The following is a 26,647-nucleotide window of genomic DNA, read 5'->3' on the forward strand; positions in this document are numbered from 1 at the left end:
TTTTACTTGTTTCATTTATTAGACTGCAGCCATGCTGGAGCACTACCTTGAAAAATTGTGTTTTAGTCCAATGAATCAACCCAAGTGCTTATATTTTTGTTAAGCCTGGTACTTATTTTATCAGTCTCTATTGCCAAATCGCTAAGTTAGGGGGACATAAACACACCAACTCCAGTTGTCAAGTGGTGTTGAGGGACAAACACAGACACACATACACACACACATGATGGGCTTTTTTCAGTTTCCATCTACCAATTCCACTTACAAGGCTTTGGCACCTTGGGTAAGTGTCTTCTACTATAGTCTCATGCACATGTGTGTGGTGTGTGTGTGTGTGTTTCTGTGTGTCCGTGTGCATGAATGTGCATCAGTGTTTATATATTCCTTACTTGTTACTGGTTGAGTGAAGTAGTGCTAATATTTTTTTATATTTTCCATATTGATATTATGATTAGATAATCTATGCTTTTGAAGACCTGTAGAATAATGATATTGCTTATTTCAAAGATGTAGCTTTGCAACAGATAATGCATCTAGTCTTAAATTCCCATCTCAAGTCTCTGTCGAAACCCATGCTAACATGGAAAAACATGTGACACAGAGTTTGTATCATGTAACAGTACAGTAGTAATTCTGTCACATTATGGTAACATGCAAATATCATAAAGCTAGATGCAGTAAATGCTTTAAATGTTGTAATTGTTCATGTTTGTGTCATATTTATCAAGTGTCAAGTCATAAAGAAAATGAAGTGGTCCTTCATATATAGGTTTCAGTGAATCAGATGACGAACTTGACCTAATAAATGTGGTAGTAGTCAAAGAAATTAAGATTAACGTAAATGTATCAGACATTGAAAGAAAAGGCATTAACTAATGGTGGAAACTTTACAATAGAGATACCAATCTGCTAAGGCTGGAATAAAAGGAAAACATAATTGCTTCTGATAAAAGCACCAGGTCAGTGATTTTATAAGGAGGTGATTAGTTGTTATCATTAATCCTAGCACTTAACTGGTACTCTATTTTATTGATCTTGAAAGGATGAAAGGCAAAGTTGACCTTGGCAGAATTTGAATTCAAAATGTAAAGATTTGAAATAAATTATCACAAAGCAGCTTTTGCTGTGCTCTAACTTTTCTGCTAATTGTATGTGCAATTAGCAGAAATAATACATTTTTTTTCAGTATATACTATGATGGTAATTTGCAAAATTGTACATTCAATGATTCAGAATCTTCAATACTTGAACGTGGCAGGTAAATATCTAGGAGGCTTGCAATTACTAATGATAAGAAAAGAGAATATCAAGTCACTATTTGAATTATTGTCTCTCAAAAATCTACTCTACAATCAGTAGTTGTCGCTTCACTTGCAGGATCATGCAACGAAAAATATCTAAAACATGAATTTAAATTTGGAAGAGATATCATACCAAAAGTAAAAAAAAAATCAAGTATATGAAATTGCCAGGAAAAAGTTATACTTGATATAAAACAATCAAAAGTGGTAAAGTTATGATACAATCAAAGGGTGAAGTTTATGATCATTGACAGAGAAGTTAATAAATAACTGGAAGTGAGGAAATTGATTTTCTGAAAAGGATTCAAAAGAATATTAGCACAAGTTTACTCTGCTGATATTTAAAGAACATTGCAAATGAAAATGATCTAGTGAAATTCTTCATTCAATAAAATAGTGAAAGCTGTAATATAAATCAGAAAGTAAAAGAAGCAGTAGACCATGTATCTAGTATTTTGCTGTCTGAAATCTTTGACAAATTCTTGCAGATATTGATAATGACACTGAACTTCTTGTAACTGTATTGGAAAATTTTTCAAAATACACATATAAGAAAATGCTCTGAAATGTAGTGTCATTAACCCAAATTAAGCATTTGAATCTCATCTTGGATCACCAGTTAGTTTTCATGTTACATGCATTTTAAATAATGGAATACATCAAACATGTAGTCAAGCCAGTTCATCATAAATTGTTAGATAATTATTTAACAATTTATGTTGTGAGAAAATTATTATCTAAATAATTTACAGAATTGGAATTAAATTTCAAAGAGAAGCCATTGATGAGGCATTAGAATTGCTAGAACCCCCACAATCAGGCAAACATAGCAATAGTTGATTTCAAAAGGAAATTTAAACATATTCAGAGAAAAACGACTTATTTTTATGAGAAGGATTCATATTGGCAGGAAGCCATGATTAATTCAAAATACAGACATGTAGAAAGAGCATTTGCAGAAGCTAAAGGAATTCTGCTCCAACCTCATTATTTTTTGTATATGGATCATATATCAGCTATAATAGTGCACAGGATTGAAAAGTTGTCTAATTTCATTTCAGCACTACGATCTATGAGGTTTAAGTTCACTATCCAACACCTTCACCAGATATCTGTATATTGAAATAATTTAAGGTTACAGAACTATAGTTTTGATGTATGGAATACAGGAAGTTGCAAAGCATATAAATTAAAGATCTTAAAATGCATGCATGCAGCAATACAGGATGGGAAATGTTTAATATACAGAACAGCAATGATGCATGTTAACAAGTGTTTCATTATATCCAACTATAATGCTTTAATTCCAAGAGATATCATTAAAGCTCTGAGAATATCTGGAGATGCCAGCAATTCAAAAGCAGAACTGATTGGGATTAATAGATCAAAAATCGATTAATTCATGGTTGCACATGGCTCAGAGGTTAGAGCATTGGAATCACAATCATGAGGTAGTAAGTTCAATTCCCAAACCAAGCTTTGTGTTGTGTTTTTGAGCAATACACTTTATTTCATATTGCTCCAGTTCACTCAGCTGTAGAAATAAATTGTGACATCACTGGTGTCAAGCTGTATTGGGCTTTGCCTTTCCCTTGGATAACATCGGTGGTGTGAAAAGGGGAGGTTGGCATGCAACTGCTGGTCTTCCATAAACAACCTTGCCTGGACTTGTGCCTTGGAGGGAAACTTTCTAGGTGCAATCCCATGATCATTCATGACCAAAGGGGGTTCTTTACCCTTTATCATGGTTGGAAATAAAACTATTATAGTTTGATACTGTTAGATATCATATAGAGATTCATTATAATATGATAAGTAACTCTGTTAGCAAATTTCTTCATTTGGGCATCAGTTTTAATATTGGCATTGGTTTATCTATACAATTTATGCCAATTAATTTCCTCTATTCTGGTAAAATTGTATCCCATACTTAATTGATAGATCCTTAATTATTCCTGAGAATTCTAAGATTGGTTAAGTGTGACCACCTGGATATAGTAAAAAAATATATCAATTCTTTCAGAATCTATATTATGAAACTTTTTAACACTGATGATGATGATAAATCTGTTTGAATAGGCCTCAGTCAAATACATGTCTGAGGTGATAAAGAGAAAGTGTTCAATTCAACTCAATCTTTCATTTGAAAATGAAATTCATCAAGCAGTTACAATACTTAAGATTAAGACAAAAAATTACCAAAAATCCACAATGTCAACATCTTGAAGAATTACTGAACCATGTGTGTCTTCAAGGGCATGTATCTTTATTAGTCCAAAGGGATGAATCAAGACTTTTGGAAAGAATTTCAAGAGTATCATCTTCTTCCCTCCAATTTAGTTTCCAAAAAAGGAAAAAACTAGAACAAGAAGAAAAATTATTTGATGATGAGTGCTTATAAGAATTTTAGATGCCTTCCCCACACATTTAAGTGTCATTTTGATAGCCACCAAGACAGTAGTACTAAAACATTTGAAAGCAACTGAGTACATTGGCTTGCAATGTTCATAAATCAAGGAAAGTAAATGTTTCTGTTTTTTTAATTTTGAAAATCAGTTTGTGTTTTAGAACTTTTTTCTGTTTTTGTGTTTTAAAATGTGTTTTTTTGTTTATGTGTTTTAGAAATGTGCTGTGTTTTAAAAATGTGTTTTCTGTTGATGTGTTTTAGAAATATGTTTTCTGATTTTTTGTTTTAGAAATGTGTGTGTGTGTGTGTGTGTGTGTGTGTGTGTGTGTCTGTGTCTGTGTGTCTGTCTGTGTGTGTGTGCGTGCGTGTGTGTGTGTTTGTTCTTGTCTTTTAGAAATGAAGGACTCATGCAAACTACTCCACTTCTAGCTACGTGCCAAAGAAGTATCAAAATATGTTTTTGAGATTTTACAAAAAGCACTTGTAATATTTTAACTATTACCACATAACGTTTTATGGTGAATTCAGTAATAGAGTGAGGGATAAGATTTTTAATATAAACCATATTTCATATACTTATGTATGAAGCAATTTGATATTGAATAAGACCAATAAAAACATTCACATAAACCATGTGTCTATCTATCTCTCTATCACTTGCTTATAAATAATTATTATGAAATCTGAGTTGTTTAGTCCCAGATCAGCCCTAAATGAGTAGAGCTATGATCAAGCTCAAAGGTATTCTAACCATTACCCACCCATTGCTTCTTTCAGGTTTATTGTATCTAGGACTCTACATTATCCATTGTGTCCATTTTTAAGCTGGTAGGGTGTGATTTGAGGGAGATATGGCTGCTACTTTTTGCTGATCAAATGACTATGAAGAAGCACTCTTGTTGGCTCATAATACTTTACGTTTCTGTGCTGTGAGAAGAGTTGTAATGTATTGGACATACTTAAATGCTTGTATTTTCTTTTTAGTTTTAAGAAATACTGAGTTAACTCTACCTGAATATGTAAGTGATGTCTCTAATAGTAACTTTACTGTCTAATTTCTATAACAATGATGAATGATTCATAGTTCAACCATTGAGGAATACACTCCTTTTAACCATTGTGTTCACCTATTTTCTGCATTAATTGCTCTAAATAAATGATATTTTTTCTGTCACCCATCTGTCTTCTCATTGTGCTGTGATTTGGGTTTTATCTCAAGTATGTGTGTAGCTTTGTATAATTTGTAAAAATATGTATGCATTTTGCAAATCCTATGCATTTTGTATAGGTTCTAGGTCAGGAGATGTTCCAATTAGTCTTTCAAACATTTGTAGAATGGCAGAATGCAACCTCTTAATGGAATATAGTACAATTATGGATAGTTAAATGAATAGGTAGTGAAGGCGCATGGCTTGGTGGTTAGGGTATTCAACTCTGATCGTAAGGTTGTGAGCTTGATTCCTGCAAGTGTGCTGTGTCCTCGAGGAAGACACTTTATTTCACATTGCTTCAACCCACTAGCTGGCAAAAACAAGTTGTACCAGTAATTGAAAGGGCTAGCTTTGTCACATTCTGTGACACACTGAATCTCCCTGAGAACTATATTAAGGGTACATGCATTTGAGGAGTGCTCAGCCGCTTGCATGTTAATTGCATGATTAGATCAACTGGAACGCTCATTGTAACGGACAGAGTGTCACTATTAGTGTATATGAATAGGTAACTTCTTCAGAATTTCTGGTTAGACTTTTAGAGTTTACAGTTGTACTTTGAAACCAAATACAGTTCTTCTTCTGTAGGAATGCTCTTCCTTATTTCTAACAAGTTGAGCAAACACATACAGGCTCCTCTGTTTGCTAGGTGAATCCTGTGTAGATGGTTGAGGAGCCTGCAGCTTATGAAAACTTTAGCCCCATATACAATGCTGTTAATCCAACATTTGCCTTTAATGCTTTTTTGTTATTTCTGTTGAAATACACTGCGTTTATTTTCAATTGGCTTTGAAAATAATGAAGAATTTAGTAAAATAATTGTCATTATTAAAATGGTGTGTAAGATAGTAAACTGGCAGAATCATTGGTACGCCAGACAAAATGCTGAGCAGTATTTCATCTGACATGTTAATTAAGAATGCAAAGACTGAAATTGGAACGTAAAGATGGAGAAAATGCCTGACAGCATTTCATCTGCCTTTATGTTCTGAGTTCAAATTCTGTCAAAGTCATTTTTGCCCTTCATCCTTTTATGGTTGACGAAATAAGTACCAGTTGAGCACTGGGGTCGATGTAATTGACTAGCCCCCTTCAGCCCTTTTCAGTCCATTCAGCAGCACAAATACTCAATTATTGCAATTACTGCATGTCATTGAAACAGTGTGTATGTGTGTGTGTGTGTGTGTCATCCTGAATGAAACTGGGTGTGTGACTACATAGTGGTTTTAAGACAATGTCAATGAGGTTGCTCAGAATATGAGTAGGACAGGCTGGACCAGCTATAATGAGTCTTAGTTTAAGGTATTTGGGTTGTAGTAGTTTTATGTATTCACTACCTTGTTTTTTATAGCATTTTGTATTTCTTCTGACTTGTGTATTTTAGGTAAGCCATAGAAGTTGCTGGATTTCGACTCAAAATTGGTAATATAGCCCCTTTCATTAAAAGTGAGGGAGTTATAATGTTTTAAGAGTAAATTATTGAGTTTCTTCATGATGCGGTGGTCAATATTTGGAGGTATTTCACAGTAGAATGTTGTATCCTTCAATTGATTTTCAGCTAAATCCTGGTAATATTCCATACCCATTATAGCAATGGCACCCCCTTTATCCACTTGTTTGATGACAGTTGTGTTGTCATTTTTAAGATGTACAAGGGCAGACTTTTCTAGTTTTTGGAATGTTTGGTCTGACGTTGATGCTATACCTCAGGAGAAATCTGGAGAGGATAACAATGAACTGATCTAGATGTGTATTTCATCCTTTTGGCAGGTTAAATTTTGATTTATTTTTCACCACAAATTTGTCATTCTCATTATTTTTATCTATAAAAAAAAGTCCACAAGTCATATCCGACACAAGTTTTGGATATTTTCCTCTAATTCCTGATGGTTAGCTGTAGGTCTAGGTTTGAATTTCAGTCCTTTCATCAATAATTGAAGTTTGTCACTGTCTATATTTCTTTTTGACAGATTAATAAATTTTGGGTCTATCCTATCAGTTGTTCCACAGGTATTTCTTCCTGGACTTTTTCTTTCTCTGGTTTTCACTGTCCTAATCCTAAAAAATAGATTCTTTTTTGTCTATTATTTCTTCTGTTATTAACGTCTTTTCTCTGGTGAACTTTGTATTTTAGCTGTGGTGTTTGGTTAGGTAGTGGTGTGGGTATATCATTTATATTTCAGTTTGTGAAAATTTTTAAAGTTTATTTTACAGTCTAGTATGGTTTTTGTTCTGTTCTTAATAGGTGATTTTTGTTGAAGTCTTGAATGTGGTTTCTTCTTTATTTTCCTTCCTCTAATATTTTTATCTAATGAATAATTGTTTTGTATGCTAACATTTTGATCAAAGGAATGTTTGTTTTGTTTATGGTATTCTTGTATGTTATGTGTATTGGTATGTTTCTTTGTATTTTTAAACGATAAAAAGTTCTTACTATAGTTCCTTGTGATTGACTATTTTTGTTGCCATGTGTTTTCATGTATGTTGTGTTGGTTAGGTTGCTTCCTTATATTTCTCTCATGTGGTACTGAGGTGTCACTACCATAGTTTGCAGCATATTTATCAAGGAGCAATTGTTTCTTTTGCCATAAATGTCTTGATTTACTTTCTTCTTTTGTAATATCTTTAATCCACATCTCTTTCATATTCTCAGCTATGTTCCCGTGGCTATTTTAGATATTGTCTTGATAATTTCATTGTCTACCATTTCGTATTTTGTCTTGAATCAAGAATCTTTACTTAAATTGCTAGAGATGTCTGTCCTCAATTTTGACATAGCGCCCATCTTAGTTTTGTTTCTTCCTCTGGTTCTCCTATAACTTCTTTAAGAATTTACGGGAAAGTATGGATATGTCTGACTCAATCCAATCTGTGTATATCTCACCATAATTTTTACATTTGTATGCCTTCCAGAAATTTTGTTTATGTGTATTAAGATGTTTTTTCCATGTCGTACTAATTTGTTTTCTTTTTTGACAGGCTTCTTTTTTTAAATCTGTTTCATTAAATTCATGTATCCATGCCGGCTATGTTAGGCTTTCTCTCAGAGTTTTTACCACTTCTGATAGGGTTTCAAATAAATCCTTGATTTCTTAATGTAGATTTGAACATATATCTTTTGTATCTGTTTTTCCAGTTCCTGTAGGATACTTATTTGTGTTTCCACTATTGATATGTGTTGACAATTTGCATGATATCGCTTTTAAGATCATGTCTGATTCTGTGGGTCCCATTTGTTGTTTACCAGGCATGTTGGCTTATATACAATATAAGCACATATTTTTTTTCCAAATTTGTGTGTGTATAGAATAATATATCAGGTGAATAAAGTTATAACATGGTCTGGTTTTCATGTTTTTTATTACTGTATTTAAAAAAAAATTGTTTACAATGTCGAAGTGTAAACAGGGAATTTATTATCGGATTGCTCATGAGTTCACAGATAACAAATTCAAAACACTAATGTTCACCAAATTCCATTGAGCGAACATATTGAAACATGTGGTCAGAAAATGTTTCTAATTTTTCCTTTCCACAAACTTCATGACACAGGTGAGGTTGGAAGGAAGATAAAAGAATAATGCTTCATTAAAATATTCAAACCTGTTCTGACCAGAAATAATAACAATAATATAACAACCAGTTAATGATGTGGATTAAAAATATCTTTAATATATGAATATAAACAAATTACAGAAGACTCCTACCGATTGAAATAAAAACGACCGAAACCAACTAAGTTTGCTCACTCATAAAACCATTACATATAAACCGCAAGCTAATTAGTTAAAATAAAGGTGGGATCTATGCCAGTAATATCAGTGTGCTTGGCAAACTGTGATGTTTACTGCATGCTGATTGGTCAAAACTGTGTTAAAAAAATTCAAGTTGTCAAAGCCTTCTAATAGGTATAAAACGGAGGAAATCAGTCATTTTACTACAGTTGTCAAGCACTCAACTCAACTGTCAGTCAATACATTTTGAAATCTGATGATTACTATGAACGTATAAAAGTGCCAATTGAACTTTATGAACATTACTAAATATTTCTTTTAATGTTTAACAACCTCAACATTGTAAAGAATTTTTTTTTTAAATACTATAATATAAAACATGAAAGCCAGACCATGTTGTAACTTTATTCAACTGATATATATATATATATATATATATATTATATATATATATATATGTGTGTGTGTGTGTGTGTGTGTGTGTGTATACATATATACAGATACACACATGCACTCACCCCCCCACACACAGACACACACACAAACACATGCATATATAGGCACAGGAGTGGCTGTGTGATTAGAAGGTTCCCAACCATATGGTTCTAGGTTCAGTCCCACTGTGTGGTACATTGGGCAAGTGTTTTCTACTATAGCCTAAGGCTGACCAAAGCCTTGTGAGTAGATTTGGTTGACAGAAACTGAAATAAGCCCGTTGGATGTATATATATGTATATACATATTCATGTATGTATCTGTGTTTGTCACCACCACCATTGCTTGACTACTGATGTTGGTGTGTTTACATCTCCATAACTTAGCAGTTTGGCAAAAAGAGAGTGATAGAATAAGTATTAGGCTTACAATAAATAAGTCCTGAAGTCAATTTATTCAACTAAAAGTGTCATCCCGCATGGCCACAATCAAATGACTGAAACAAATAAAAGAACATATAAACATGTGTCTATATATATATGTATATATGTGTGTGTATGTATATGTATCTGTGTATGTATATATATGTATATATATATATATATATATATATATATATATATACACACACGCAAACATTGAGTCACTTTCTTTAGAGTTTTCAAGGTTTACAAAGTGTTAGTGGCTACATAATTAGCAATTATTCCAAGTTAAGTTTACTCAGACTTAAGCATGTTAAGCTTAATCATGGCAAGACAATCTGGTATTATCTGTGTAGTAGCCAGTGAATTTTTATCTTTTGGATTAAACTGATTTACAAATAATTAGGTTTATAGTTGGAAAATTCAGATTAACTTATGAATAATCACTTCTAAGCTGTTACCAACCAACATGTGAATGAAATTTACAAGTTCAGGGTTAATACACTTCATGTGGGTGGAGACTGTTTTAACATGAAGTCTTGTCCATATAGTACTGTATGTTGTTTTGTTATATATTATTTTTTAAGAAACCAAAGACTACAAGAAACACTTCACTTTCTACTAGTGAAACTAATATTTTTGGTCAAGTGGTTTTCTCAAAGTATTAACTTGAACCTTTCTGAGTCATTCCATAGTTACTATATCTAATGCTGCTTTTACTCTCTCTTCTCTCTCTCTCCCCCCCTCTCTTTCCCCCTCTCTCTCTCTCTCTCTGTAATATGCAAACTAATTTTAATGGCTGCTTTTTCAGAGGGAAGAGTCTCATACCACCTGTTATCATTACTTATTTCTTCAATAACTGACTTTGAAACACCTCTTAGACACCAAACAGTGTCATGGATTTAAGAAAAAAACTACTTAAGATATCAAGGTAAACAAAAATTAATAACAGCCACATGCACACACATACATATGTACACATGCATGCACAGACACATACGCCTGTATTTATTTGTTTTATTTCTTGTTCTCACAACTGATCCTGTACTTGTTAACTTCAATTTTTATCTTGTAAAAATGTTTTAGCTATAAAAAAAATGATATTGATTTTCAACTTAAGCACATTACGAAAAATTTAATTGGTGAGTTGTAGTTTATTAATTTGATGTCATTACTTGACTAATCCTTATTTAGTCAACACTGGGCGATTGAAAGCAAATTTGGTTTTGACAGGATTTCAACCCAAAACATAATGCAAGCATTCAATCCACACTTTGCTGTTTTTACCATACCACACAACTCTATTATATTTAATTATAAAAACAATGTTAATGATATTTTTAATTAGACTTCATCTCCTATACTGAATCAGGAGAAGGTATAGGGAGTTGTAATGTTATAGTGTCAAAATCATTATTTACAAATTTATTGGTATTTCTGTAATAAAAACCAATAATTAATTATTTGTGATAGAAACAGAAATAAGTAAATAAAAATTCAGCTAACTTTAAGTGAAAGTTTTTATGGCATTTGCAAGACAGTCAGTAAAATTTCAAAAAGTTAAATCTGAATATGAATAATATAGATGGAAAAAAAAACTATTTAAGTGTGTGTGTGTGTGTGTGTGTGTGTGTGTGTGTGTGGTGTGTGTGTGTGTGTGCGTGTGTGTGCGTGCGTGTGTGTGTGTGTGTGCATGTTTTATTATATTTATTTTATTTATTGCAATTCAAATAATTATGAATTTTTAAAAAATACATCAGTACAGAGCAAAATGCAAAAAAATCTACACCATATGAATGGTTAGTCTTAATGCATAATATCTTGGTCAAGTATCTTCTATTATAGCCCCAGGCTGAGCAATGCCTTGTTATTCAGTTTGGTAGACAGAAACTGAGAGAAGCCCAATCTGTATATATAAGTTAGTTGAGGAAAAGAGAAGCCAAATCAATTAAATTAATTATTCACTCTGTGAGGATTAACATGCCTACTGGATCATACCTTGGATCCACAAAGTACTTCTTCTATCAGTAACTGAGATATAACTGATTTTTCTTCAGTTAATGGAACACTATGCTAGCCAGGTTCCTACATGAAGTGCTGATGAGGTGAACACCTGGGTTATATATATCCCCTCAACTGTGTGTGTCTCAACCACCACTTGCCAATCAGGGTTTATTTGTTTACTTCCCCATAATTTAGTGGTTTGGTAGAAGAGACAGAATAAGTACTAGGTTTAAAAAATAAATACTGGGGTTGATTTGTTTTGCAAAATCTTTCAGCATGGCTGCAATTCAATGATCGAAACAAGTAAAAGGTATACTAGCAGACATGATGACAAAAGCTTTGCTATAAAGAACAACTTGTGGTATCCCTTGCAGCAATCACTGTATCTCATGCGGTTCTTTCTTTAGGTATGACACTCATCCTGCTTTAGTAGAAGAGTGTGACTGCACCGGGAGTGAAGACACTGGAAATCTCAACAATGACTGATGTGATGAGGAATCTGTCTGTCAATGATTGGTTTTTACTTTGTCTTCCAGTCTTCTTGGTTAAAATTAAATCAAATCATATTCATATGAGGGTCATTTTGTCCTGCTTTCAGGCATACCTTTTCACTTTATACAATGAATATTAACCCTGTTGTTACCATATTTCTTTTGAAATACTCTGCTTTGTTTCAATTATTTTTGAAAATAACGAAGAATTTAGTGGGTTTCTTTCAGTTTCTGTCTACCAAATCCACTCACAAGGCTTTGGTCAGCCCCAGGCTATAGTAGAAGACACTTGCCTAAGGTGCCATACAGCGTAAATGAACCCAGAATCATGTGATTGGTAAGCAAGCTACTTACCACACAGCCACCCCTAACAATTTCTTTTTATACAATTTCTATAAGCTAGTGTTTGGAACATAAATTAACAAGAAATTTTGATGAAAGGTGTGTTTATGTTCCCGTAACTTAGTGGTTCGGCAAAAGAGACCGATAGAATAAGTACTAGGCTTACAAAGAATAAGTCCTGGGGTCGATTTGCTCGACTAAAGGCAGTGCTCCAGCATGGCCACAGTCAAATGACTGAAACAAATAAAGAGAGACTAATTTAACTCATTTTAAAACAGAAAGTTTGTATCACAGAACCAAAGGCAGTCTCAGGCAGGTCGGTATCAAAAGGGTTAAATACTTACATCACTAGCTTTCTTCATATTAGATGCTATGACTTTATAATGATGGACACATTAAATCAGTGGTTCTCAACCAGGATCCATACGGCCCCTGAGGATCTATATAAGATTTTTGGGAGTCCACACACACACACAAAAAAAAATGTTATTTGGGGATCCACAATAGTATTTTAAGATCCCTTGAAAAATTTAGCTTTAAATATATGTATACTCTTTTACTCCTTTACTTGTTTCAGTCATTTGACTGTGGCCATGCTGGAGCACCACCTTTAGCCGAGCAAATCGACCCTGGGACTTATTCTTTGTAAGCCTAGTACTTATTCTATCGGTCTCTTTTGCTGGACCGCTAAGTTATGGGGATGTAAACAAACCAGCATCGGTTGTCAATCGATGTTTGGGGTACAAACACAGACTCACAAACATATACACACACATACATATATATATATTACTCTTTTACTCTTTTACTGGTTTCAGTCATTTGACTGCGGCCATGCTGGAGCACCACCTTTAATCGAGCATTTCGACCCCAGGACTTATTCTTTTGTAAGCTTAGTACTTATTCTATCGGTCTCTTTTGCCGAACTGCTAAGTAACGGAGACATAAACACACCAGCATCGGTTGTCAAGCAATGCTAGGGGGACAAACACAAACACACAAACATATACACACACATACATATACATATATATACATATATACGACAGGCTTCTTTCAGTTTCCGTCTACCAAATCCACTCACAAGGCTTTGGTCGGCCCGAGGCTATAGCAGAAGACACTTGCCCAAAATGCCACACAGTGGGACTGAACCCAGAACCATGTGGTTGGTTAGCAAGCTACTTACCACACAGCCACTCCTGCGCCTATATATATATATATAAAACGGGCTTCTTTCAGTTTCCGTCTACCAAATCCACTCACAAGGCTTTGGTCGGCCCGAGGCTATATTAGAAGACACTAGCCCAAGGTGCCACGCAGTGGGACTGAACCCAGAATCATGTGGTTGGTAAGCAAGCTACTTACCACTCAGCCACTTCTGCACCTATTAAAAAAATAAAGTGTCTTGTTCAAGGACACAATGCCTCACTGGGATTTGAACTCACAACCTTACAATCGAGAGCCAAATACCCTAACCACTAAGCCATGTGCATTCATATTGGTATGCATTGTAAGAAACAATTAGATTTCTTTAATGTTTTATATAGTTCAACCCACAAAAGTTAATATGTGATAAAACAAAATAGGAATTTTGAAAGATGTTTCTATAAAACTAGTTTTTTAAACATTGAATGACTATGGGGGGGTCCACCAGAATAAAATAGTAATGAAAAGGGTCCAGAGGCAAAAAATGGTTGAGAACCCCTGCATTAGATAATGTAGTCTAGTCTTTAAATACACTAAGTTTAAATATTAGATAGAATGAGGATGGTCAAACCAGGAATTCACTTCATCATAGGTCTGATTTCTGAATTTCTATTTTCCTTACTAAATTTGGACCACCTGATAAAAACTGTTTTTTTTTTTTTGTGTGATTTAATTGTCGTAATCGAACTATTCCTGAATAAAGAATGCATCTGAAACAGCTGTAGTGGACTGTTAAACCCATCTGTGTTCTTATATATATATATATAATATATATATATATATATATATATATAATATATATATATACATTCATATACATACACACACACACACATATATATACATATATACGACAGGCTTCTTTCAGTTTCCGTCTACCAAATCCACTCACAAGGCTTTGGTCGGCCCGAGGCTATAGCAGAAGACACTTGCCCAAAATGCCACACAGTGGGACTGAACCCAGAACCATGTGGTTGGTTAGCAAGCTACTTACCACACAGCCACTCCTGCGCCTATATATATATATATAAAACGGGCTTCTTTCAGTTTCCGTCTACCAAATCCACTCACAAGGCTTTGGTCGGCCCGAGGCTATATTAGAAGACACTAGCCCAAGGTGCCACGCAGTGGGACTGAACCCAGAATCATGTGGTTGGTAAGCAAGCTACTTACCACTCAGCCACTTCTGCACCTATTAAAAAAATAAAGTGTCTTGTTCAAGGACACAATGCCTCACTGGGATTTGAACTCACAACCTTACAATCGAGAGCCAAATACCCTAACCACTAAGCCATGTGCATTCATATTGGTATGCATTGTAAGAAACAATTAGATTTCTTTAATGTTTTATATAGTTCAACCCACAAAAGTTAATATGTGATAAAACAAAATAGGAATTTTGAAAGATGTTTCTATAAAACTAGTTTTTTAAACATTGAATGACTATGGGGGGGTCCACCAGAATAAAATAGTAATGAAAAGGGTCCAGAGGCAAAAAATGGTTGAGAACCCCTGCATTAGATAATGTAGTCTAGTCTTTAAATACACTAAGTTTAAATATTAGATAGAATGAGGATGGTCAAACCAGGAATTCACTTCATCATAGGTCTGATTTCTGAATTTCTATTTTCCTTACTAAATTTGGACCACCTGATAAAAACTGTTTTTTTTTTTTTGTGTGATTTAATTGTCGTAATCGAACTATTCCTGAATAAAGAATGCATCTGAAACAGCTGTAGTGGACTGTTAAACCCATCTGTGTTCTTATATATATATATATATATATATATATATATATATATATATATATATACATTCATATACATACACACACACACATATATATACATATACAAAATATACACACTTGCATACAAATATGTATATTCATACATACACACACATAGATGATATTAACCATATGCCAATTTTGTAAAGTACTACTTAGGTGCATATGTGTGTGTGTGTGTGAGAGAGTGTGTGGATTTATATATATATATATTTATTAGTCTAACTAGCACTAACAAAATCAACACATGGTAAATATTATTACCTTTTTTCTAGGTTGAGTATTATACACTCTTTCTTTTCCTCTTCCTCTCCTCTCTCTCCTTCTCTCTCTTTTGTGCACACACAGACACACACATGCACATACTCACACATATTCACATAGCGAATTTATGTATCCAATTTTCTATAGGTTTCTTTATGTTGCCAATTTGCTTGTTATAATTTTGTATCATGTAACTTTTTTTTTTCATCTGATAGTCAGGGTGGAAGGCAGTTCCCCTGTCCCTTTACAATTCATCTGCAACAAGTGTGAGGGAGGAAGGTATCTTCTAACTATAGACCTGGCCTGTATGCTTGCAACAGAGTCTACTTCCAGAAAGGTATTCACTGGTTTTGCACCCAGCTGGTGTATTACAGGATTTATTTAGCCAGGCAACTATCCACAACACCAGTAAATATTTTATTCATTGTCTCTTATATCAGAGACAATAAATTTTCATCCAAACGTGTGGTTGGCTGCAAGCACATATCACTGAAAAGACTGAAGAAGGCCAGAATGTGTCTGGCATTCTCACTGGCGGCTGCTGGTTGGCTGATTTTTCATCTTTCTTTGATATTAATTAAGTTTTTAACAAGGCACATCCATAAGAGATGTTATCTGAGAACAGTGTTTACACATTAAGTATGATACGTAGATGGCTATACCTTTTAGTATTTTTGATTGGCATATTTGAAGTCAGTTTGATAAGTGCTGTTCATGGAAATCAGTTCTGGAGTCACTTTTGTTTCTTACTGCTAATTAAAAATAATGGTAAAGTATACATTGCACGTTAAGTTTTGTCTCTCCTATTTGTTTTTCCAAGCCAATATGTAATATATAACACATCATGTGTGCACACACACACACACACACGACAGAAGTAAATAGACACTGTTATAATCATTAGAATTTATTTAAATCTGAAATTATACATTCAAATTATTATAACGTGAATATCTAATATTTAGTAGACATGTCCTTTGCATCTGTCACTGCAAGTACCTTGTTAGGCATGCTACTGATCAGATGATGAATATTCTCTTGAAGAATTTTTTCCCAAGTTTCATGCAGTAATCTCAAAAGATCTGGCTTTGAGGAGGCTTTCTCATTTTCACTTTTACAAAGTTTCTGTCCATTATTCCACAGAGGTTTTCTATAGGGTTCATATCTGGTGACTGGCTTGGCCTTGGAATCTTTTTAATATCATTCTCATCCAACAAATCTTGGGTTATTTTAGCTGTGTGACAAGGAGCCCCATCTTCCATAAATAAAGAGTCTTCTTTAATCATTTCACCCCTGGAGAAGATTGGAAGGAGTCCTTTCTGCAATATGGACACATATTTATCTCAGTTTATGTTTTCCTCTCTCTCCACCAGCTCTGATCAACCATTGCTCCAAATTGCTCCCCAGACTATCACAGAATAGCTACCATGTTTCATTGTTGGCTGCAATCTTTTTACATCAAATTCTTGATCACAAAGTCTCCAGACCCATACTTGACCACTGTCAATACAGTGAATCTGTACTCATCAGAAAAATGACAAAGTCCCAAAATGCTAGTGGTCTCTCCTCCATCTCACTGGCCCAATCTTTCTCCACTTGATATTGGCTGGTCGAAGAACTGGCTTCCCTCTTGCTTCTCTACCATAGTAGCCAGGTTTGTGAAGATATCTGACCGCTGTTCTGGGACAGACATCAACTTGTTCTATGTCAGAGACCTTGCAATGAGGATTATCCTCCACACTTCTCTTAAAACAAAAGGTCCTGTCAGAGAGCCCTTGGTTGACCTGGGCAAGGTGATGTGGACTCCTTCCTCTCTCTGGTGAATTGCACAATCACTCTATTAACTATAGAAAGTGGAATCTCAAAGTTTTCTGCGATTTTACACTGACTAAGTTCACCTTCAGATTGACCAACAATACAGCCTCTTTGAAATTCAGACAGTTCCAAGGCTTCTTTTGTACATGGCATGAATAAACAGTCACATATAGAACTTGAAACATTAAAATGTCAATTAATAAAAAATATAAACCATTTCAAGTTAAATACACATAAACCAATGTTTTATGGCGTGTCTATTTACTTCTGTCGTGTCTGTGTATATGTATATAAAGACCAAAGGTCCTTCATGAGTCATAGGCTCAAGGCCAGTTTCACAAATTCTGTGGCATTTATAAGAATGCACTGGACAGGGTATCAGCCTATCATAGGATTATTTGTTTTTGCCAGTTGAGTGGACTGGAGCAATATGAAATGAAGTGTTTTGCTCAAGAACACAAAACATCACCTGGTCCAGGAATCAAAACCACAATCTTATAATCATAAGTGCAACATCCTAACCCTTAAACAATATGCCTTCACTATATATAAATACTCTTACACACACACACACACACACACACACACTTCTTTGGCAATACCCTGACATGTATATCATGACTTCCATACTTTGAGGGCACTTGTCACCATATCTCTCTCTCTCTCTCTTTACTCAACCATCCCATTTATATTCTCATCTCTTTCCCTGTGAGTATACCTCGGCACTTCACCACCATCTCTCTCCTGCTCTCTTGCTGTTTTCCTCTCTCTCTCCCCTGCTCTCTTGCTGTTCCCCGCCTCTCTCTCTCTCTCTCTCTCTGGGTAACCATGTATCTCTTCTACAGCAAGATACCTGTTTCTGCCTCTCTGTCTCTCTGTTACACTCAAAACTTTCATCTGACACAAGATGCCCCCTCCAACACTCCCTCTCCTCTCAAAGGATCTTTGTCTTGCAAGTTACTTCAGTGTTGGTGCCTCCCAAAAAGCATCTGGTCCACACTGTAAAGTGGTTGGTGTTTGGAAGGGCATCTAGCTGTAAAAACCATGCCAAAACTGACCTCGCCTGTGCTTGTGACATGTAAAAAGCACTTTGGCCACTCTGCTAGGTGGTTTGCATTAGGAAGGGTATCCAGCTGTAAAAATCATGCCAAAACAGACAAAGAAGCCTGGTGCAGGCTCCTGCCTGACCAGCTCCTGTCAAACTGTCCAACCCATGCCATCATAGAAGGTGGATGTTAAACGATGATGATGATATGTATGTATATTTGTGTGTGTGTGAATAGTTTCCAAATTCATGCACAGTAGAATAAGTACCAGGCTTAAAAAATGATGTACTGGGGTCAGTTCATCTGACTAAAAATTCCTCAAGTTGGTGCCCCAGAATGGCCACAATCTGATGACCGAAACTAATAAAAGTTAGAAGATTAAAAGAAAAGAAATGATCAATGGTAGTGGTGGTGTGACTAACATTCTGAAAAGAGTTGATAATGGTGATGATGACGATGATGATGATGATATAGCGTGTCATTATCAACATTACCATTGTCTGTATATTAAATAATTGCTATTCTTTGTTGTGGCTCGAAGAGCAAATTCATCTTTTGTTATGACTTCTTTAATAATCTAACAATTCCCATATTAACTTACAAACACAGGTATTTTTCGTTTTCCATGATTTCGCCTATTTTTCCCCCTACTTCCCAGTCATAAAAAATAAAATAATTATGATAAAAGATCAAAGAAAATATCTTTTGATTTCTCTGTTTTCACTTTACATTTGTGTGTATGTGTGTGTGTGTGCCTACATACGTACGCACACACACACACACATACACAAAACACACACACACAAACACATATACAAGGTGGTATCAAAAAGTTCCCAGATTAGTTATGTTTAATAAAAAATAACTTATTTACCTAAGTGTTTATGTCATCATCTTGTTTACCTAAGTTTTAATATCATTGTCACCTTGTGCACCAATGCACCAGTCCCAGCATTCCTGCCACTTTTGGAATCTGGTCTGAAAGTCATTTTCCATGGGTGAGTCGAGGCCCTTTTGCAATTCACTCTGGATCTTGACAGCAGTGTTAAAACAGCAACCTTTGAGCTACATTTTCATCTTGGTGAAGAGATGGAAGTCCGCAGGTGCTAAATCTGGTGAATAGGGCAGGTGCAGAAGCAATACTATGTTGCTTTTGGCAAGAAACTCACGAGTGAGCGTGGTGATAGGGTACATTGTCATTGTAAAGTATCCAATTCTTCAAGGAAGTTAGGAATGCCTGCCCAGACCCATATTACAGACCAACAATAGCAGCAATATTGCTGATTGCCCTCTGACAATCCTCATGCACAAGCTGATGAGTTTTCTTCACATTTCTGGGGGTGACACTCTTGGCGGGTCTTCCGGATCACTCATTGTCTTCCAGGGACATTCTTCTGATTTTGAAGCACCTATGCCACTCAATACATTGTGTAGGACCCATTGCCTTGTTGATGTAAGCTTGTTGAAACATGCTCAATGTCTCTGTAAAAGACTTCCTAAGTTTAGCACAAAATTTTATGCTGGCTTTTAGTTCCAACTTCCTGCCCATGAGAAAATCACAGACTACAGCATACATGTGATCACAAAAACACAAATTTCACAACTTGCAAAGTAATCAGAGCAATGTCTCTCAGCACACTGCCTCATGAAAGTCACTGCTAACTCTCACTTAGCCCACAACTGTATGCTGCCATCTGTTGGTGCACTACAGAACTAGTCCAGTAACTTTTTGATACCACCTAGTATAAACATATACATAAATACACACATACATTTAGATATCTATATCTATATCTAAGCTTGGCTGTGTGGTAAGAAGCTTGCTTCCCAACCACATAGTTCTGGGTTGACCCATTGAATAGCATCTTGGGCAAATGTCTTCTACTATAACCTCAGATCTGATGTGGTAGATTCATTTTGTGAGTGTATAAAATTTCAAGCCATATGGAGCTACACACACACATACATATGTGTGTGTGTGAAATCCTGTCCTCCACAACCCTGCTGAAAAAGATTGACCTGCAAGAGTCCTGTGCTGGTACTATGTAAAAAGCACTTGTGTCGGTGCCATATAAAAGCACTCATGCCAGTGCCACATCATAAGCACCCACTGCATGCTGTAAAGTGGTTGGTATTAGAAAGGGTATCTAGCTGTAGAAACCAAGCCAAATCAAATTGGGACCTGATACAGCTCTCCAGCCCATGCCAGCATAGAAAACTGGTGTTAATGAAGGAGGAGGAGGATGTATAAACAAACACACTCATACACACACACACACACATACAACACACACCACCCAAGCATTGGGCAGGGTTGGAGTGTGGGCCTTTACCTTGGGAGAGCCAAAATCTTGGGATTAAAAATTTTTTAAATATATTTACAACAATCAAATAAATAATTTCTTTTTTGTCTATATTTGTTTAATTTTTTAAAAATCTAATTAAATCCTTTTAAAATAACCCTCTTTTAATTTATTGGTTCCTTTTAGATTTAAAAGTCCACTAAATCTGAGTTCCTCTAAACTTACCAAGACCCTTTTAAGTTTTGGGCCTCTTCAAACTGTTTGGTGCCTCGAGATTTAATGGGGTCTCCTTATTCATCTTTTCTGTTTTGAATTAGTGGTGTCACATAAAAGTGCTTGTATGGTGCCGCACAAAAGTGCCTATGCAGAGTATCTGTGCACCCATGCAAAGTATCTGTGTGGTGCCACATAAAAGCACCCAGCACACTCTGTAAAGTGGTTGGCATTAGGAAGAGAATCCAGCCATAGAAGCCATGCTAGATGAGACTGGAGACTGATACAGCTCCCCAGCTTACCAGCTCTAGTCAAACCATCCAACCCATGCCAGCAGGGACAACGGACGTTAAATGATGATGATAGGGGCCCTCAAAATTTATTTGCCCAAGAGCCCCACTACGTCTAAATCTGACCCTACTTAAGTAACAGAAGCTGTCAATTACGCCTTGCAAGTCTTCCAAGTATTTGAAAGACTTCCTTTCATAGGTTTTCTTATTGCTAAATACTCCTGTGCTTCTATTACATATGATGTCTTCGCTTTTTATCCACCTATGATGTCACTGTTTGTGCACAAATAATGTTTACATATTAATATACACATACTCCCACTCCCACACACTTGTATATATGCATCTGCTTGTTTATATGTACGTGTACCTGTTTGCATATGTTTGAGTGTAGATAAAATAAAAGATTCCTTTTAACTTATAAAACCAGTTTGTTAGCTTTTAACAACTACCCAGTTAAAATAACTAAAATATAAAAAGTTGTACAAATTTTAAGATTTGTAAAGAGAGTATCTGGGGGAAAAAAATTCTCTGTGTAGTATTATTAACAACTCTGTTTGACTATGTTTGTTGCATAGATAGCTACATAATATCTTTTATTTATTTAAATTTGCAATGTTGTCATCACTTGAAAACTGTAATTGAAAAATATTTCTACATGAGTGTCTGTTTGCACATGACTGTATGATGGCGTGCAAGTGCATGTGTGTGTGTGTGTGAAAAAGAGCACTAGAATACTCAGCCACTAAAGACAAGTTGTAAGAGAACATAAGTGGGCTGCATTCATTTACAAAGAATTAATAATCCTGTTTTTCTAAGCTTGCATATTTCTATCCAGACAGGTGTGTGTATGTATGCTTATGTTGCATAGAGCTGCAGTAACACCATTTATGTTTGTCTCTTGCTGTCTGACAACTATTGTTGGTTTGTTTACATCCTTTGATTTATAATGGAAGGCAAATTTTACGATATCGGGAGAATATCACCTTCTCCCATTATATCTTGTTCTTCATGTAGTTCAGGCTCCGGCAGGTGAAGAAAGAAGTCTTTAAGCACAAATGCAATTTACAACTGGTTTATTTACAAGTTTCACAGAACAGGTGAAGTGCATTGCTCTCAGCAACCATCTCGAGCTGTGTGCGTGGTATCGTATCTCCATTAGTGCGGGCACATTGCCTCTGGAGGTACAACATGCAGACAGGCCCAGCCAGTGAAGTGTGCTCAGCAAGTGCTGCTGCAAAGAAGCGGAGAGAGGGAATCTGTTTCTGTTTGGTCCTTATATACAGTTGCCATCGTGAGCCTTGTTGTGATCTCATGTATAGCAAATGGATGCAGGTGAGGTCTCGCTCCAGTCTCGGAGATGGCAATGGCTGCAGCGAGATCTCATCCAATATGGCGCTGACTGCTTGTGCTGCTACAGATTCATTTAAACCCTTCAAGATGGTATTCCAGCATGGCCTTAATCCAGCAGCTGAAGCAAGTGAAAGAAAATAAGTATGATGCATGTGTATACACCATTATAAAATGCCAATTTTTCCATGCTTCTATGGGTCAGATGGAATTTGTGCAGGTAGATTTTCTTCAGCCATATGCAGACAACATCTCTTGTATAATAATGATTGTTTAAAGCTATTATATGATGTCAAGACAAGGGTATATCCACCCATGCAAACAAGTATATATATATATATATATATATATACACATACATTCATATATATATATTATGTAGTTAATAAATATATATATGTGTATATATATACTGTTGTGTCCAGGGAGAGTCATTCACTTTTAGTGAATATAGGTGCAGGAGTGGCTGTGTGGTAAGTAGCTTGCTAACCAACCACATGGTTCCGGGTTCAGTCTCACTGCGTGGCATCTTGGGCAAGTGTCTTCTACTATAGCCCCGGGCCGACCAATGCCTTGTGAGTGGATTTGGTAGATGGAAACTGAAAGAAGCCTGTCGTATATATGTATATATATATATGTATGTGTGTGTGTGTTTGTGTGACTGTGTTTGTCCCCCTAGCATTGCTTGACAACCAATGCTGGTGTGTTTACGTCTCCGTCACTTAGTGGTTCGGCAAAAGAGACCGATAGAATAAGTACTGGTCTTACAAAGAATAAGTCCCGGGGTCGATTTGCTCGACTAAAGGCGGTGCTCCAGCATGGCCACAGTCAAATGACTGAAACAAGTGAAAGAGAAAGATATATATATATATATATATATTTATGCATATACAAGACTCTTCTTTCAGTCAACATCTACCAAATCTACTCAATCTTTGGTCAACCCAGAACTATAGTTGTTGCTCAAGGGGCATGTTGTGAGACTGAACCTTGTCTGTGAGTTTAGAGCTTAGCTGTGTGATTACTTATATTACTTGTATGTGTATGTGTGTACATATATACATATATATATATATATATATATATATATATATATATAGAGAGAGAGAGAGAGAGAGAGAGAGAGAAAGAGAAAGAGAGAGAAATGAGTAACAAAGATATACAGGTGTCAATTCATTATGCCTGTTTCAAGCAACTCCTTTAATTGATCAATGAAAACATTACATCATTTGAAAGAAACCATTCTCATCAGATGACTGCATAGACTTCAAATATAAAGAATACAACCATTTCCTTAATATATTGACATCAATAATGGAACTCAAAATATTTACATTGCTTCTTTTGTCATATCTGTGGCAGAATGGTTGATGTGAAAATGTTAAGGAAATGGTTGTATCCTCCATGTTTGAAGTCTATGTGGTCATCAGATGAGAACAGTTTATTTCAAATGATGTAATGTTTTCGTTAATCAATTAAAGATATCACTTACATCTGTACATTTTTGTTACTCATTTATATTTTATTCACCTGACTTGGAATCTACACTTCGGAAATACTATAGAAAGTACCTTTATTAAAAGTACATGTCTGAATTAGCAAGAGCGGATATCTTCACTTAGCTGGGTTATGTTGCCTGCACACACAGCAGGAATATCAGGTACAAACACCCCTGCACGGAGTCTTGATATTCAATATTCAATTAATATTGTTTGGGTGTACAGATTATATAGACCTAGCAAGGTGTCTCAATTTAAGTACCTAATTCAATGGAATCTTAATTATATTATATATATATATATATATATATATATTTATATATGACGGGCAAGATCTTAACACTCTCGATTGCAGCCTCAGCTACCATGGTCTCCCATGAGTAGAGATCCTGATAGTACTCCACCCATGTCGCCTAAATATCTTATACCTGCACTGCCTCCAGAAAATCCTTGGCATCAAATGGCAGAATCATGTCCCCAACAAAGATGTCCTCAAGCAAGCAGGAATAACAAGCATGTTTGCACTCCTCACACAAAGACGTGAGATGGCTTGGACATGTTAGCCATATGGAAGATGGCAGAATCCCTAAGGACATACTCTACAGAGAGCTTGCTAGGGGCACTAGGTCTGTGGGAAGACTGTTCTTATGATACAAGGATGTTTGCAAAAGGGACATACATGAAGGCCTGTGGCATATTTATTAGCAACTGGGAAGCAGTTGCCAGCAACTGTGGAGATTAGTGATGTACCGTAAAAGAGGGAACACAAAGGAGTGACAGAGGGAGAGAGGAGAAATGGAAAGATAAGAAAAGATGTCAACAAGAAACTATGACATTACAACCAGCCAGGCAAAGTCTTCGCTACATTTGCGGCACCTTTGTGTTTGTCCAGGATAGGACTACACAGCCACAGCAGGAGATGTATTAGGACATGAAATGTAAAAGCTGGACTAGATTATTTTATGCGCAACTCCATTGTCTCCCAAGACAAAAAAGGATGCCAACAACAACAATATTTATATATATATAGTGAAGATGCATGGCTTAGTGGTTAGGATAATCGACTCATGATTGTAAGGTCATGTGTTCGATTTCTGGGAGTGCATTGTGTCCTTGAGCAAGGCACTTTATTTTATGTTGCTCCAGTTCACTCCACTGGCAAAAGTGAATTGTACCTGTAATTGAAAGGGCCAACCTTGTCACATTCTGTGTCATGTTGAATCTCTTCAAGAACTATGTTAAGGGTACATGTGTCTGTGGAGTGCTGTCACTTTCACGTTAATTTCAGGAGCAGGCTGTTATGTTGATTGGATCAGCTGAAGCCCATGGAATGCCAGTTTAGTTTATGTGTGTGTGTGTGTGTGTAATAATTTGAACATTTGAAAATAGCTATATTTATTTCAAGGTATTTCTCTCTAAGAAAATGAAGAATCTCATTGTACTTGTAGCATGTGTATTCTATCTATAGATGTAGTTAAAAGTCTCCTCTCTTTCATGTGGCATAATTTTCTTTTCCATTTACTATCTTTACTGTTTCTTAATGAACAAAGCATTTTCATTCTAGTGCTTCTCACTAAAAGATAATACACCACACCAACTTATATTGATAACTGAGAAAGAAACCCAATGCAAATTCTATTCTTACACTCGCAGTTAAATGCTCTGTTTTTTCTCTATATTCTAATTTATTTCTTGAATTGTCTGCTGTTTGTTTATTTTTCTCTCTTTCCAGAATAAATGTCACATGGTTATTTCTAAAAATATAACTAGATTGGGTTTTACAGGCTGCCACTCAAAGATAAAATAAACTTAAAAAGGGTAGAAAAGAAAAGGTCAAACAATGTATCAGGAAAACGTTCCTTGTTTGCCAGATGTTGTATATTTTAATTGTGAAATGATTATATTATTATGTAATTTTCTTTTGTTTTCACTGTATGTAGGTAAAGGTTAAGATAGAGAGGCGGGGTATTTATGAGCTCATTCAAAGGTAGATTCAAGCCTTAATTTTAATATCTAAACAATTCACATAATATTTCATTCATCTTAATCAACTTTGCTGAAAATGAGGTATTCTTTTCATTTCATCGTTGAATGGCAGGTACCCAACTGTGAAATGCTTCTAATTTATGAAAATATATCAGTGTTCAGGACCATTAAATCTATGAACACCCTGCCCAAAACAACAAAAATAAACATTAAGTAAAAGGAAGATATAAATATTTATTTCCCTTTGTTCATTGCTTTTTATCTTTCAGTAGATTAAAAAGTGATAAATAAAAGAAGTTAAATGGCTCCAGCCCAGAACAAATAGACCTGTTGCTTACTATGCTATTATTTAGCCCAGGTTATGGCAACAAGTTTTTAGAATTGTTAGGCAATCAGACAAAATGCTTAGCAGCATTTCTTCTGGCTCTTTATGTTCTGGGTTGATTCTGCCTTTCATGCTTTAGGTGGTGAGAGGTGGGCTGATAAAATAAATACCAGTAGAACACTGGGGTCAACATAATTGACTTACCCACCCCCTT

The 26,647-nt window shown here is 35.4% G+C and overlaps 1 protein-coding gene across 7 annotated transcripts in view; it reads left to right on the plus strand.

Annotated features, from left to right (window-relative positions):
* Positions 1–26,647, plus strand: part of LOC115214979 — a 272,042-nt gene that overhangs the window by 55,748 nt on the left and 189,647 nt on the right. Inside the window, exon 1 of one of the 7 annotated variants that reach the window (XM_036503490.1) lies at positions 10,300–10,441. The exons of the other annotated variants lie outside the window; for them this stretch is intronic. The gene's annotated coding sequence lies outside the window, so the exon portion shown is untranslated. Of the gene's footprint in view, positions 1–10,299; positions 10,442–26,647 lie in introns of those variants that run through there. 7 annotated transcript variants of the gene reach the window in all.

The sequence above is a fragment of the Octopus sinensis genome, linkage group LG1 (genome assembly GCF_006345805.1).
Source record: "Octopus sinensis linkage group LG1, ASM634580v1, whole genome shotgun sequence".
In the NCBI taxonomy this organism is placed as follows: domain Eukaryota; kingdom Metazoa; phylum Mollusca; class Cephalopoda; order Octopoda; family Octopodidae; genus Octopus; species Octopus sinensis.